The 15565-nt window shown below is 44.8% G+C and overlaps 1 protein-coding gene and 1 long non-coding RNA gene across 4 annotated transcripts in view; one reads left to right on the forward strand and one right to left on the reverse strand.

The window, feature by feature from the left end:
- Positions 1-417: 417 nt before the first annotated feature.
- On the reverse strand, positions 418-11934 carry LOC137766994 (uncharacterized). Its single transcript, XR_011074465.1, has 2 exons — positions 11600-11934; positions 418-699 (listed from the first exon to the last, which is right to left on the reverse strand). It is a non-coding gene; the product is annotated as an uncharacterized lncRNA (long non-coding RNA).
- Positions 11935-12349: 415 nt separating this feature from the next.
- Positions 12350-15565, forward strand: part of SLC16A9 (solute carrier family 16 member 9) — a 65258-nt gene continuing 62042 nt past the window's right edge. For 2 of the 3 annotated variants that reach the window (XM_068547497.1, XM_068547499.1), the window contains exon 1: positions 12350-12574. The gene's annotated coding sequence lies outside the window, so the exon portion shown is untranslated. Of the gene's footprint in view, positions 12575-12672; positions 12763-15565 lie in introns of those variants that run through there. The other variant, XM_068547498.1, reaches the window with a different exon arrangement.

A 15565-nucleotide genomic window follows, 5' to 3' on the forward strand; every position in this document is an offset into this window, starting at 1 on the left:
CTTATTTATAAACCAACAGGAAAGGCCCCAGAGCTGCTCTGCCACCTGACCTGGGACCATGGTGAGGGAAGATGAGTGAAGGAGCGCAGGAAGTCCTCGGTGGCCAACTGGGTTTTCAGTCTCAGCCCTTTGCCCTTTCAGCCTGGAGGTGGCTGCAGACTGTTCCCTGAAGAGCCAGTGTCCCTGGACTCCTGTCTGAGGTGTGGCAGGTACAGAGGCTGACCTTTCGGATGTTGTTTACTAAGTTGATTGTGACTTGCCCCATGGAGATCATTTACTCAATAAATCTTTATCAAGTGCTCACTGCCCATCTGCTAGCTTTGTAGGCACAGGGAAATATTTCGGTCCCTGTCCGTGAAGCCGAATCCGGCCTCTGTACCCCGACACCGAATAAATTTTCAGAGGCAGACTTCTGGGTGAAGTAAAAAGAATAGCTTTATTGCTTTGCCAGGAAAAGGGGGCCACAGCAGGCTAATGCCCTCAAAACTGTGTGTCCTGACCTGGAGGGGGTAGTGAGGAGTTTTATAGTAATGGTTCAAAGAGGAGGGCGTGGTCAGCTCATGGACTTTCTTCTGATTGGTTGGTGGTGAGGTAATTGGGAGTCAGCATCATCAAACTTCTGGTTCAAACCGGTCTGGGGTCTACGTGCTTGTGGGCAGCATACCATTAACTTCTTCCACCTCGTGGGGGTTTTGGTATCTGCAAAACAGCTCAAAGATATTGTTACACGTGTATCCCTTGATGGGGAACCAGGACCCTGCCCCAAGGCTGCACTATTGTTTCTAGACTGCTCCTCCCTTGTCCGAATCCCCTCCCTTCCCTGATTAGCAACTCTTTGAAGCTGCTGGTTGGAACTCAGGGAAGGTCATGGAGGCTGAATGAAGCCTATTTCCTGTAATCAAGAAATGGGGGACACAGAAAGGCTTTTGTGCCCAGGAGCCCCACAGGGTGCTGCTCAGTACCATCCTCAGGGAGCTTGCCTTCTGCCGGGGGAGGCGGACAACAAACTGATAAGCACGTGAGAGTTTCAGATAGTGCCAAATGCTGTGCAGAAAACGAAGTGGAGCCATGAGAGGGAGGGTTTATGTGGGGAAAGAATATTTTAACTAGGAGGAGCTAAGGAACTTTTCCTGAGAAGGCGACAATGGAGCAGAGGCTTGACTGATGAGGAGCCAGCCAGGTGGAGATCTGGGGACACGTGAGGACTTCCTACAGGAAGAACAGCAGGTACAAAGGCACTGCGGTAGGTAGAGCTCAGCAAACCTTTAGGAAGGCCAGTGTGACTACAGCTTAGTGAAGAAGTGGGGAGTTAATTTTGTAGGATTGATAAAAGTTAGCTTCTACGTAACTTCTCTGGTTTAGGGAAAGTTTCTCATGGCAGAATAAAGAGAGAATGTGAGACTCTCTGATGTTCTGTGTCCTTTGTATGGTGCACATCACAACTTACTTTAAACAAGGAATCCTCTCTCCAGGGGTTGCAATTTTTCCATGGTTATTCCAGGCTGATCATGTCTGGCCCCTAACTTGTCACAATGCTAGGGAGCTTCATGGCTCTACTAGATGAATGAAAAAGCTGTGTTTTTAGGACAGCTTTTTAAAAACTGTAAGCAGAGCTAAAATTGCATCTGCTGTAGCTTATTTTAACAGCAGCCTTATTGACATATAGTTCATATACCATACAATTTATCTATTTGAAATGTACAATTCAATGATTTTTTTAGTATATTTACAGAGTTGTGCCACTATTACCACAATGAATTTGGAACAATTTTATCACCCTAAAAAGAAACCCCGTACCCATTAATCCCCAAGAGCAGTTACTTCCGATTTTCCCTCAACCTAACCTGCCCCCAACCACCCCTCCCACCAGCCTTAGGCAATACTAATCTACTTTTTATGTGGGAATTTCATATAAAAAAGAATCATACAATATATACAGCCTTTTGTGCCTGGCTTATTTATGGCCAAATAATATTCCACTGTATGGATATACCACATATTATTTATCCATTGATCAGTAGGTGGATATTTGCATTGTTTTTATTTTTGTCAATTATGAATAATGCTGCTGTGAACACTCATGTACCAATTTTTGCAAGGGCATATGTTTTCATTTCTCTTGGGTATACACCAACTTGTGGGATTATTGGGTCGTATGGTGACTCTTCCTTTAAATTCTGAGGAACTGCTGGACTATTTTACAAAGCAGATGCCCCACATCTATAATCCTTGAAAAGGTTTCTCTCGATCTCTAAAGGAAAAAGAACATTTTTGTCACCCTGATAATCCTCAGGATTTCAAATGTTAAACAGTAGGTCATGAAATAAAGGCTAAAGATGAAAATATTTGCTCCCTTCCTCTTGATTTGAGTTTTAAAACTTCATCTGTTTTCTTTAAATCTCTATTTTATGCTATCTAGCAATCAGAGCTCATTCTTTGGGCTCCTTTTTACCCATTTCATATCAAAGAGTTAATTACATAAGAAATTCCTCACATTTCTTTCAAGTACCTTAGGTCACATAATAAAGATCCAAGTTAATATCAGAGTTTTTCATTGATGGCAATTAGATTTATTCAATTAATTTTCACTGGATACCTACTGTAAGCCAGGCATGTTCAAGGTGCTGGATATTTTCTGTGCTGTTTTCGATTCTAGGGAGTTCACTTTATTAGTCGTGTGGTTGGAGGAGTACCTTGTAGTGCAAATGATTCTCATAGCTCATAAGCAGTCTCTTTGCAGATTGAGTTTTTGGCCTTTGGTATTCATCAGCTGCAAACTTCTTATAAAATATACTCTTTTGCCACACTTAGTGAATCAAACGTGTTGTAGATTACAATTATCAGCATGACAGGAGTTCCATTTGGTATTCCTTTTCCCACCCACAGCAATATTCATTTCTTGATTTCTTTGGTGGTATACTGTAACACTGTGGGCTAAAGAACTTGTTGAAAAATAATCTTGGCCAGCCAAAGAAAAGTTGAACTAACAGCCTTGCCAAGAATGACATCTAAGTCAAAATCCATCCCTTCAGTTCATTAAGACCATAGTTGACAGAAGATGGACCCAAGTTGTAGAAATATTGGTGTGGTGTGTGGTGTGGGGTGCGGGCAACCCTTGAGGAGAGATTCAGGTCTACTTGGTAAAAAGGTTAATTTTCAGACTTTGTGTGTCACTGAACTTTGTTGATTTCCTGGGCTGGTTATCATACCTGCTTGTCACTATAGGAGCTCTTCTTGAGTGAATTTCAAGAACTGAGATGCAGGTTTTGATGAGACATCCTTAAAGGATACTGTATATGACAACTATTCGTAATCATTGTAAATTTGTCAATGAGTAGAATTTTCTTCTTCTAATTGTGTATAGGAAAGGTAGGATCAGATTCCCAGTTGTAGTGGCGTTCTTTGGTATATTCATGAATACAAGCACTTGTATGACACTTATTATGTTAGGCTATTTGGAGCACTTTATGTGGTTTAATTCACTGATTCTTCTCAACTACCATATGAGATAGGTATCATTCTCCCACTTTTACAGATGAGGAAACAGGCACAGGGAGAAGGAACCTCTTCAAGGTTACAGAGTTAATCACTAGTCAGGCTTCAGGTTGTGTGCTCTTATCCTCTATTCTCTCCACCTCTTATTATTCAGCCTCGTGGAGTCTCTGTTTCTTCATCTGAAAACTTAGTAGATTAAATGCTACAGCAAGTGTGAGGCTCTACCTGCTGATCTTCAAGGCCTCTTGACTAGTTCTAAGACTCTGATTCAAATTCAGCAGTCTCAAAAGAACATGCATGACCGCGTGTAACTTAGAGAAATAATCAGGGCACAAAGTATCCTGAGTGCTGAAATACTCAAAAGCAGCCTCTTTGAGCCTCCAAGGATGTCTGGAGGACCAGGTTCATGGAAGGAAATGTCCACAATTATTGCTGTCCATGATGTTGAGAGTAAATTCAGCTTTCACTTGGTGGGTGCCAGCATCTGTGTGATCAATCCAAGTATTTACACTGTGGGTCATACCACTCTAGATTTAGAAATGTAGTGGTTTTTCTTTACATACAGACTGATGGATTTGGTTGTGGATATTAGAGCTGTTGGCATGCCTCTGTCTGAGCCAGCTGTACATCTGGGGTTTGACTGATGTTTGCTTGGTGTTGCCAAAGGATGTGGCCCCTTCCTTCTAAGGTCACTTTAACCTAATAATCAACCCTGACTCTTCTTGGTGAGGACAAGCCTTTTTCCAGTAAAACTTTGGCATGTACTTTGCACGTACCACTACTCACTATACTGGTATTGAATAGGTTTCTTGCTCTTTGTTTCTGTTGCATATGTTCAACCACCTATGATCATATTATCCAAACCATAAATCAGGAAATTTGAGTCAGACAGAAGAACTTTCTACCATATCCAAGTGCAAAAGAAATCTTGGAAATATATTTTAAATTGGAGTTTCTTGGAAATTTTTTTATGTTTTATTAGAACAATGAGATTCAATATTTGAAATTTGGACTATTCTAGAGGATCCTGCAGTGGGAGGCACACTTCTCTTAATTTTACAGCAATTCTTTATAAGCTCTTAGGGGAAACCTGGAATCCATCCCCAACCTTTCTTTCCACTAATCCCCACACCCATCAGTTACATGGCGTTTCTTAATCTCTCAGATTGGTCCCCTTATTTCAAAATTCTCTAGGTGTTAAATTTTCAAATATATATTTTTGCCTCAGCTGTTAAATCAGCCTCTGACCACTTTCTATCCCAGTCCATCTTCCAACGTGGTTTCTAAGAGTGATGGTTTTGAAACACAAAGCCAACCACGTCATCCAATGTTTAGAATCCTTCAGTGGTGCCTCTTTGCTTCCTGGAGAACGCCTTCATATAGAGACACAGGGTCTAACCCACTGTAGAGGACATTTATTGTGTTTAGACTAGTCAACATCCCAATTTGCTTTTGGAGAGTCCTCTCAAAGTGCCTTGTCTTCCTCTGAGTGAGATGGTTACATTGCCCAAACCGGGCCAGTCACACTTTCTCTTCTGGGACTTTGAATCCTGAACAAAACCCTGCAAGGATGGAGAAGATAAGACAGAGCCCATTCATTTCCTGATGAAGCATTGTAGCCCCTGCCAGCTAGATCTCCAAGTGGACCGGAGTCCTGGGTTCTCCCTTCATGCTGTCCTGCCAAGAGATGGGAGCTGTTGCTAACAATCGAAAGCCCTATTCCTGTTTACCTCCCACTTCCTACAAGTACTCTGACCTTGAATCATTTGTAATTATCCACTGTAGTTCCCTAGCCTGGGAGTCTTTTACTCCATTAAGACTTTGCAAACGCTCTTCCCCCAGTCTTGGAATGCCCCCTTCTCAACCCAAGCAGTGTTTCCGCCTCTCTGTTCTCTTAAGGTCGCACAAGTACCTTGACGGAGGTACTTAGCACATTCTAGTGATTATTCACCTGACAGTCTTCCCTCCCAGATTGCAAAACCCTTTGTTTTCATATAATGCCTGACACAGCATAAATGATTAAGAATTATTTGAAGAGTGAATAAGTAAGAATTGACAGTATAGCTTTTAGTCCATGTGTGGAGATTTATGTTATAGACAAGCGAGGCACATTTCCAGAATTCAAGGAATGGGTTGCAAGTTGCAGATCACAGAATCAACATAAAATGCATGAGACTCACCGTAAGGTAAATTGCTGATGAGATTAAGGCAAAGTGATCAAAGTAGCAACGGTAAAGTCACAGTCATGCGGCAAACACTGAGCATTTATTTTACAAGCTAAGTTTTTTTTTTTTTTTAAACTAGGTAAGTAATTTTAAGACATTATTTTTAATACTGCTTGGTTAAATAGTGTAGTGATTAAGAGCACAGAATCGAGAGTCAGACAGTCTTGGTTGAAATTGCGTACCTCTGTTTTTCCGTCTGTAAAATGAGGGAAATGGTACCTCCCTCATAGGGATATATACATGTACGCAAAGTACGCAGCACAGTGCCTGGTCGTTCTCTCTTTGCCACTCTCCCCAGCCCAATCCGATGTCCGCCTTCATTGCCCTGCTTTGTGCCCAGGAGGCTGACCCCTGGTGGGCAGCATTTCCTGGGCTCCCTCGGTGCCTGGCTTCTGCCTGGCTTTGGCCAATGGTAGGTGCCACCAAGAGATTTGAGAGCAAAGGGAGAGGTAGGGGTATTCTCTCCACAGTCACTTTGACTCTTTGTCTCTGGCAATAAAATGATATCTCTTCCCAATTCCTGCTCCCTTTGGGTGGTCCCTCCTTTGCAGGTTCTGCTCTCCAGGCACTGGTAACACTAGGTCTTCCCTTTGTTACTTAAAGCCCAGGAGCAGTAATCACTTCCCACCGTCTAGTATGGGTGTCTCTTGTTTATTCCTTTAATGTTGTCCACATTGCTTTAAATATCTGATTATAGATATTCTTTCCCTTAAGATTCCTTCTCTTGGCTATCTGGGATAAATTCTGTTTCCTGCCTGTGCCTTGACAATATGTTGCATATATTAATTGCTTAAAAATATGAGCTATTATTATATTAAATTGTTAATCTGAACAAATATATAAATTAAATAGGTAATTATTAATATTAAACATTATGATGCTATTAAAATACACATGGCTATTGAGGAGAAAGCAGGATTCACATGCCTCTTTAAAATCAAGCAGAAGATCTCAAACACATTTTACTTCTACAGCTGGTTGTTTTGCCTATGGTTTGAAATAACTCCCAAGCACTTTGATGGGGAAGTATAAGAAGCTTTACACTGTGGTGGGTGGCAGGGATAGGGTGAGCATACCTTTCTGCGTGAGCACAGCCCTGGTGGGGAGGTGGATGGGGGAAATTCATTCATCAATTCATCAATTTCCATCTGTATTCAAATGTTCTTATGGAACATGTTTGACTTTACATTTTTTCTTTATAACTTTTGTTTCATGGGTTAGTTACCATCTTCTAAATTTTACCCAACAAACCAAAGTTGTAGCATATTGAATAGGTGACCAAAAAAATGTTTACATGCTGAAACCATGGAGCAAAGTATTTGGACTGTCCACAAATTTTGGAGTGAACAGACCCTGAACATGGAGTAGAGGTCATGCTTTTTCCTCCCATGTCATGTAATGAAGAAGACAAGAAGGCCAAAACTTGCCATGTTGACCTGAAATATGGTTTGGAGCTGTCTGAAACTTTGTTATGTAATGCACATAAGTCAGACACTGAGGCAGAGGCACATTTAAAAAATTGGCACTGCTTCATAAAAGATTCAATTCAATGGTCTTATGATCATTTAAAAATAACATTTATCAATTGCACCTGTATTTTCACAAGAAGAAACTGGAACCACTGGTACATTTGAACTGGGCAGACTACCTTTGGAAGTAAACCCTTCCGTGGTCATCTATTATCTAGTATGATTACATCGTAGATCATACAAGTTGAATTTGTAAGATACACGATGCCATGAGTGAATTCAGATGTGGGAAATGGCCTTAAACTGTCCTGGACACGTGAGGGAATTTCCTCCTTCTCTCCTTCAATGCGTTTATGGAGGGTCTACTGTGTGTCAAGCACTGCGCTTGATCCTGGGCTAGAGCTGTGAACGAGCACAGTGATGGGCCACACAGCTTGGCCTTACCAGTGGGCGTGCTAGGCTCACACTGCCTGTGCTTACCGCCTGTCTCTGCCGTTTTGGTGCCCCAACTTTGGGCAGCTCACTTAACCTCAGGGGGTCTTAATTCCCCATCTATAAGATGAGTAAAAAGCAGTAGTTGCTCTATGGGATTCAGTGAGCTGATTGTAACTACTTAGAATAGAATAGAGCTTGGCTGAGTAAGGCAACTGAAGAATTTCAGTGATCTACTCTAGCAAAAATATTACTCAGAGGGACTTCCGGGTGGTCCAGTGGTTAAGACTCTGCCTTCCAATGCATGGGGCATGGGTTCGATCCCTGGTCCGGGAACTAAGATCCCACATGCTGTGCGGTGCAGCCAAAAAACAAACAAACAAAAAATATATATATATATTACTGACAGTTGGAGCATGCATTCATTCCTTTGTTTGATCATTTCTTCATTCCTTCATTCAATGAAAGCTCACTAAGCAAAGTTCTATTCTTGCTGCCACTGTGCTCTAGGGAATAGTGATGAACAGGACACATCTGGTACCTGCTCTCGGGAGTTTATAGTTTCGCTGTGCAGACAGACAATGAGCATATTACAGATGCTGTCAATCCAACACCTGGAGATAAACTGGGTGTTTCAGAAGCAGTATTCGTGAAGACGTAGGTTGTTTTTGGTTATGGCCTTGAAACCATGCAATGCAGGTCAGAAGGATGTAAAGTGGAAAGTGTGTATATGTGTCCACACACACACACACACACACACACATACGCACACAGAAGGAGACGTACATTCTATGTAATTTTACATTTCTCATTTCCATTTTCATGAGACAGGGTGGTGGTTCAGAGCATGGTTCTCTGTAGCCTGGACGCCTGGATCTGGACCTAGCCTACCCCTCATTAACTGTGTGATTGGGGTTAAATTATTTAACTTCTCTCTAGTCATTTTCATCACTGGCAGAACATGGATGATAATAAGAGCACCTACTTTTTAGGTTTACTGTGAGCCTTAGATGAGTTAATACAAGTGAGAAGACAGTTCTCCATTAGCTTGTACCAGCCTTGACTCATTTTTCTAAGGTAGACTGGGAACAGCACAGGCTTAGCAATTAGCCAGACCAGGGCCTGAATCTTACTCCATCACTTACCAATTGAGTGACTCAGCAAGTAACTTAACCTCTCTGAATTCCAGTTTCCTCATCTATAAAATGAAGGTAACGATACTTAACCACATGAGATTGCTTTGTGGTTATGAGACTGCATAGTTCTTGGCAATTACCAGGCACTCAAAGAATAGCATTTATCCCTCTTCCCCCCTTCCTCTAAGATTAAAAATCGTTTAAGCCAGATAGCATGATGAAAGAAAAGGCAAGAAAAATATGAAACAATATTCTGGAGAGTTGCAAGAAAAAAATGATATAGTGTGTCTTTAAGGTCATTTTTGACATTTGAAAATTTGTCCTTTTCAACAAAAGCTCTGTAAGCACGAGGGGGAAGGTTTAATCCACTTCTACTGTTTTCTGATCTTTTATCTGTTAGAGGGTGAGTGAATGAAAGGGAAATTAATAGCATGATCTTCAGATCTCTGAGCTAACTGCTATAAAAACTCTAAAGTCTATTTTTTTAAGTTATTTTTATGTCAAAGTGTAGTGTCTATGTAGCTGTGCTGCCATTCATAAACAGGGGAAGAACAAGACGTACAAAAGAGAAGAAACCTGCCCTGATGTACTAAGTCGAGAAGGGAAGTCTGGTCAGCCGGGCAGGCTCTGGACGAGCGTCTCAGGGGCTGTGCAAATGTCCTAACCCTCCCCTACCAACCAATGCCTGCCTCTGTCCTCCATGTTTCTGGCTCCCTTGCTGGGCTGAGGACTGCAGAGCGATTTTAGGTTAATTTCTCTGTCTTATTCTCTAAAAGCTTGAGGCAGCAGATAGTCTAAGAAGGTGGGGGGGGACCTTAGAATATTTAACAAATCACAGACTTCTTAACAAATGCTCCAAAATGATAACTAACAAGGCAAAAAACAAGGGCCTTCCTTCAGGGTACCACCTCTGTATCAATTTTTCTTGAAATGCTTTCCCTTAGGTCTCTTTCTTCCCAAGGGAGGCTCATTTAAATCCGGTTTATTTCATGACCCACCTTTTCCTCTCACTCCACCTTGTTGAAAGTGCATCAACTTCTGGGTCCAAGAGAGACCCAGAAGGGCAGGGGCTGCACAGAGCTGTAGAGCCAGCAGTACTGAACTTCTCTGACCCCTCCCCTCACAAGCAGATCTTGCATCTTCACGTCACTGCGAATAAAACCTCTGGGTGGTCGAGAGGTCATTTTGGTCTTTACCGATTGAGAGATTTAGCAAGTTAACAACCCCCTCAACTCCAGTTTCCTTCTCTGTGAAATGGAGCTAACAATACTCAACCACTTGAGATTGCTTTGAGAAGCACAGGAGAGAGCACAGTCTGTCTCTGCCAAAACCTGTTCCCCACCGCGCTCTGTCCTGGGGCAGGGGTTGATCAGGAACTCATCCGTGGCTCCTCTGGGTCAAATTCCATTCATAGGTTAAAGTGTCAAGGTTGGACTAGATTTCTGAGTTCTCTCGCCTGTCTAAATGCTCTGCTGAGGTGTGACTGAACAGTAAACCTTCACAAGAAGGTGGAGGCAATTTTCACATTCCAGGCAGGCAATAATTTCCTAAGCCAAGGGGCGCCTCCCCACCCCCTGCCCCCCACCTCCAGCAGCCAGCCAGCTTCCAGGCTCCCTGCCTTCTCCAGGCTGCATTCTGCCCACTTCATTCACGACATTATTGAGTCTGGATCCCCAGCCATTTTGAGTTTTTGACCCCGGAATTCAGTCTTACACTAAAGTTGGAACCATGCTGGGTGTCAGAATGAGCTAATTTTCGGTTCTCAGTTGATAGGCGTAGACTGGCTGAGCAGACATGGGAATGCTGGTCACACATTCTCTTTATAAGAAATCTGGGAAAACTCAGTGGAGATGAGAACAGGGACATGGCAACTTCAGAAACCCACTGGTGAACACAGAAATATTTTTCAAGCAGGGTTTCCCTGTCCCCCAAATATAATTTCATATACATTGATTGGTTTGACCAACTATCAAGAAGATATTTGCTCTGGTGGTTAGGGGGTATCTGAATCAAAGAAAAAGCTTTCTAAAAATATCTTTTATCAAAACAAGCAGAGAAAAGTACACAAATGATCAGTGTACAGGTCAATGCATTATTACAAAGTGAACGCACTTGAGTAACCGCAAACCAGGTCAAAAATAGAAGAGGATGAGAAGCCCCCATTGGATCCCCTCTCCATTTTTCCTTCCAGAAACTATTTCTGGGACCACCTTCCTCTGATTCTTACTGTTACTTTCTTCCCTCTAATCTTTCTCCCTCTTAGGACAAAACAAAATAATATCAACTAGCACTGGCCATTCTTTTCCCCATAATCTGAATGAAAGTCGGTAAACTGAGTGGAAAGGAATGATGGGAGACAAATAGATGAACTGCTATTTTCCTACCTGTAAGAACACTCGCCAGTGTGGCCAGGGTCCACAGGTTTTTTTGGAACTTTCATCTCACATAGACTTCTGGAAGTGGGCAAGATGAAAAACCGCGGCTCAGGAAGCTTATGCAGCTTCATTTGGACTTGAGAAACCAACCCTTTGCAAGGTGTAGGGTCTTTGTCTAGGTCAGAATTAGGGGAGGTTCAGTGTCTAAAGGAAATTTTCATTTCGGTGTTGGGTGGTCCCAGCCCCCTTTGAGAAGCTGGTAGAAGATATGGTGTCCCTTCTCAGAAAGACCTATATACACAGGAACACAAAAAGTGCACATGACTTTACGGGGTTGCCACACCTGCTAAGCCCTAGGTACCTACCTATGGACTGTCCCCAGTCTGCCGCAGCGACTGTGGGAATCTCAGCACTCACGCTCGTTACCTTTCAGCTGAAGATAGGAGTGTATTGTTAGTAGAGCTCACCTGCCATACAGACTAAACGTCCTCAGATGCAGCCTCTCTCCCTCGGCACACTGTGTGCACTTCAGGGGCGCCCCCCTTTTCCACAGAGCTGTCACAAAGGGCAGCACTTGGCATCCTCACTTCTCACTGCCCAGGAGCACCGACTCCACAAAGTTCTGGTGCCCGTCTCTCTGGGATCGCTGCCAGCTGGGGATACAGCTCCTGCCAGGAGGGTGCCCGGCCGTCCAGGATCCTGGGAGACCCGGGGAGACTCGCACTCATCTTCAGACCCGGGCTCCCTCCAAATGCACACACTGTCCTGGGCGGGCCGGCGCGGGGACGCGGTGGGCGGCGGGGCGCCGCGGCGCCGGGGGACGCGCTCGCGTGCGCACCGAGAGGGCCCGTGGCCGCCGGTGCCCAGCTCTCCCGCGGCCTCGGTGGCTCCGGGCCGGAGCCGGGCCCGGGCAGCGGCCCCCGCGATGCCCTCCCTCCGCCTGGCCGGCCCGGCCCGGCCGGGAGCCGCGAGAGCGAGAGCAGCGCCCCTACCGCCCGCCTTTCCACCTCCATCTCCTCCGCCTCCTCCTCCTTCCCCACTCGCTCAGTCACAACCGGTTCAGACTGGCCGGGGTGCCCCGCAAAGACGAGAGACGGGGGGGGGGGGGGGGGAAACACAGGGAATAACTTCCCGAGGAGGAGGACGACGACGAGAAGGTGGAGCCCACAGGAGGGGCCGGCTCCCTCCCTCCACGTGGCCGCCGCCGCCGCCGCCGCCGCGGGGCTCGGCGGGGGCAGAGGGCGGCGGCTCGCGGGGCAGCGCGTAGCGGGGCCGATTGCCCAATACTCCGGCAGGGGCCGGGGCCGGGCCCCCGGATAAATAGCCGCCCGGCAGGCCCGGAGCTGCAGGGGAGAGCGGCGGCCGCGGTCCTCCCCGCACCACCCGCCCGGGGCACTGCGCCCTGTGCTGCGCCCCGGAGACCCGCCGAGGCCGGTACCCAGGTAAAGGGCTGGAGCTCGCGGGGAGGGTGCCAGTGGTCGGCGGCCGCCCGTCTGCCTGGCCTCCCGGAGGCGAGAAGTACCTCCTCCGTCTCGGAGCGGTAGGAGGAGGCGACCCTGCCATCCACGGCCGAGCAGCTCGGAACCGGTTCCTTGTTTGGAGTGGGTGCCGGGGGCTGAGAGCGTCGTCGGTGCGTTTGCGCCCACCCCATGACCCCCGCAACCCTTTCTCCGCGGTGGGCCAGTTTTCCCTGGGCTCCGAGGGAGGCATCTGGCACGGAGTTGGAAGAGGGGAGAAAGGGAGTCCTGGAGGGCGGACGGTGCCCTCGGATTGGGCTCAGGGAAGAGATCTGCTCCGGGACTCCCGAGACAGCTTCTGGGACTGCTGGTGGCAGAGCAGGGGGTGGGGGGAAGCGACCCAGGTGAGCCCCAGTTTCCCAGAGGGCAGCGAGGCCTCGCTGGTGCACGCAGGTGTCCCCGGGAGGGTCGCGTTGGGGGCGCCCGCGGGGGGCTCCTGAGCTGGGAGGAAAGCAGCGCGCAGCTCGGGCGAGCGCAGGAGGCACGGGCGCCTCGGCCACCTGGACACAGAGCGGGAACTTGGGAGGACTTAGGGTTCACGCTCCATCTGTGGCTCTCCCTAGGCAACCTGCTCTAGCTTCAGCAGCTGCCAGAGGCTTTGGAGGGAACTAACAACCACTTAAAACCTTGGTCATCAAAAACAGGTCAGTGTTTCTTAGGATGCCTCGTCTAATCTAGCCCAAGGCCATCCATCCCGGAGGTTTAGGTAGGATTTACACTAAATACGCATATTACTTACATAGTAAGTTATTTAATATATTTTTTGGCTCAATCTCCTGGGTCACAGTTAGTTTGGGTGTCTTTTTTTAAATCTTGAATTACCTGGATTCTAGTTCAGATTGCAGGTGGGTTCCTCCCCCTCCCCTCAGTAGGATTTTCAGTTGTTCCATCAAATCCTGTTAATTTGGTATGTCCTAAGTTTCTTAGATTTGAGTTGGCTTCAGCTGTGAGAAATTGTTCTGGCTGGTTCAGGCAGAGGACTGAAGAAGATAGAGAAGGTTCTGAAGTGAAAGCATCAATTATTCATTATAGGATTACACCTTCTTTTAAATACCTTGTGGATCCAGATAAGAGGGTTACCCATATCATTGCTAGAAAAAAAAAAAATTTTTTTAAGGCCCTGGGAAGTGGAAATGACATAATAAAATAGCTTAACCTGCAATTTTGCAGCAACTCTGCACTGACTGCCTAAGAACGTCCTTCTCTGTTTCTTCTCTTCTGTGAGTAGGCAAGAGGGGTAATAAGGACCCTTCCTGTCTGTGGGATGGATATAGAAAAGGACAAAAGATATGCAGAGGTAGATCAGGACACTAGGAAATCTTTTCTGATTTCTGACTGCGACTCAAAAGATGGTGGTGATGGGTGTCTGAATCTGTATCAGGGCAGATTGTGGTGCTTTGGGGGTGGACCTGGTCATGAAACTAGTGCTAGAGGATGACAATTAGATGTAGTCAGATTTTCAAGCTTTATTTTCTCACCTCAATCTTTTGAACCCCTAGGTTTTGTAGTCTTTTTCCAAAGCGAGCTATCTCTTGAACTTAATTCATACAATGCAGTTGGGTATAGAAAGCCAGTGGGAAAGTACAAAAGAAACAATGTCTTGCTTGTTTAACTATAGCTTTGCAAGAAAGTATCACCTAGTGACTTTAATTTTAATTAACGATTGCAAGAATGCATACATTTTGAGCTAGTTGGCCTTTTCTTTGGGAGGTCCTTTGCAGACATCAATATATTCCCTGCAGATAATGAGATTGAACTGTGACTTAAAACTGAGTTCAAGGAAAGAACACATGACCCACGCTTTCAAAGAGTTTAGTCTGGTGGGAAAGATAGGCATGTTTACAAATATGTATAATACAAGATAGTAAAAACGGAATCATATGGCAGTGACATCAATAGTGTGCTATTGAATGGCAGAGAAAAGGAGAGGTTTATTCAAGGTTAAGAACTGAGACAAGTTGCGTGGTGGGTGTAGCATTTGATCTGGCACTTGATGAAGGAAGAGGATTTTCTTGATGGAAATGAGGGCTGCTGGAAGTCTGGTGTGTTCCGAGGTAGCAGAGCAGTTTGGAGTGGCTGGAGCCTGGAATTTAAGATAGATAAGGCTGGGAGGTCAGATGAGGCTAGATTATGGAGGACGTGATGAGCCATGCTAAGAAATTAAAATATGATTGAACATTATTGTATTTATACCAACATTGTTAACGTTCTTAACTGTAGTTTATTCCTTGAAGTTCAATTTTGTGAGCTTTCCCTAAAGAAGTAAATGAGTAAAATCTTAATAGTATTTGCTTCCTATAAATGTAAAAGAGTAATAATGTGTTTCAAATAGCCTTCAATGCTTTATTCAAATCCAACAATTATTTTCCCTCCGAATCTGTAATCTTATGGTATAACAACTTTTAGTTTGATTAAAACTTTGGACAGGAAAACACCTCCACTTTCCTGGGCCACTGTGCAGGGTAAAGACATTTTCTGTTCACTGTTTCAATTACAGATAATAATAATAATTATTATTATTCATCTTTATTAAACACGGTATGTCAACTGAGCCACATACCTTATTTTATCTAGGGAGGCATAATTTTTATCTTAATCTGAGAATTTTAATAAGGTCACTCGGCTAAGTAAATGGCATGACCAGGATTTGAACCCAAGAAGTCTGTCTCGAGAGCCTATCCTTTGGGCAGGGGCATAATATATGATGACTGTTATTAATAGTGGTTAGCGGTTGGGCCTGCTACCTGTAGGAGAAGTGGTTCTCTGTTTTTTCTTTGCATTCTCATTCCCATCATTCTGATTTTATTTTAGTTTATTTTTTAAATTGAGATACAATTGCCATATAACATATTACTTTTAGGTGTACAACACAATGATTCTGAATATGTATATATTGCAAAATGATCACCACAGTAA

The sequence above is a fragment of the Eschrichtius robustus genome, chromosome 7 (assembly GCF_028021215.1).
Source record: "Eschrichtius robustus isolate mEscRob2 chromosome 7, mEscRob2.pri, whole genome shotgun sequence".
Classification (NCBI taxonomy): domain Eukaryota; kingdom Metazoa; phylum Chordata; class Mammalia; order Artiodactyla; family Eschrichtiidae; genus Eschrichtius; species Eschrichtius robustus.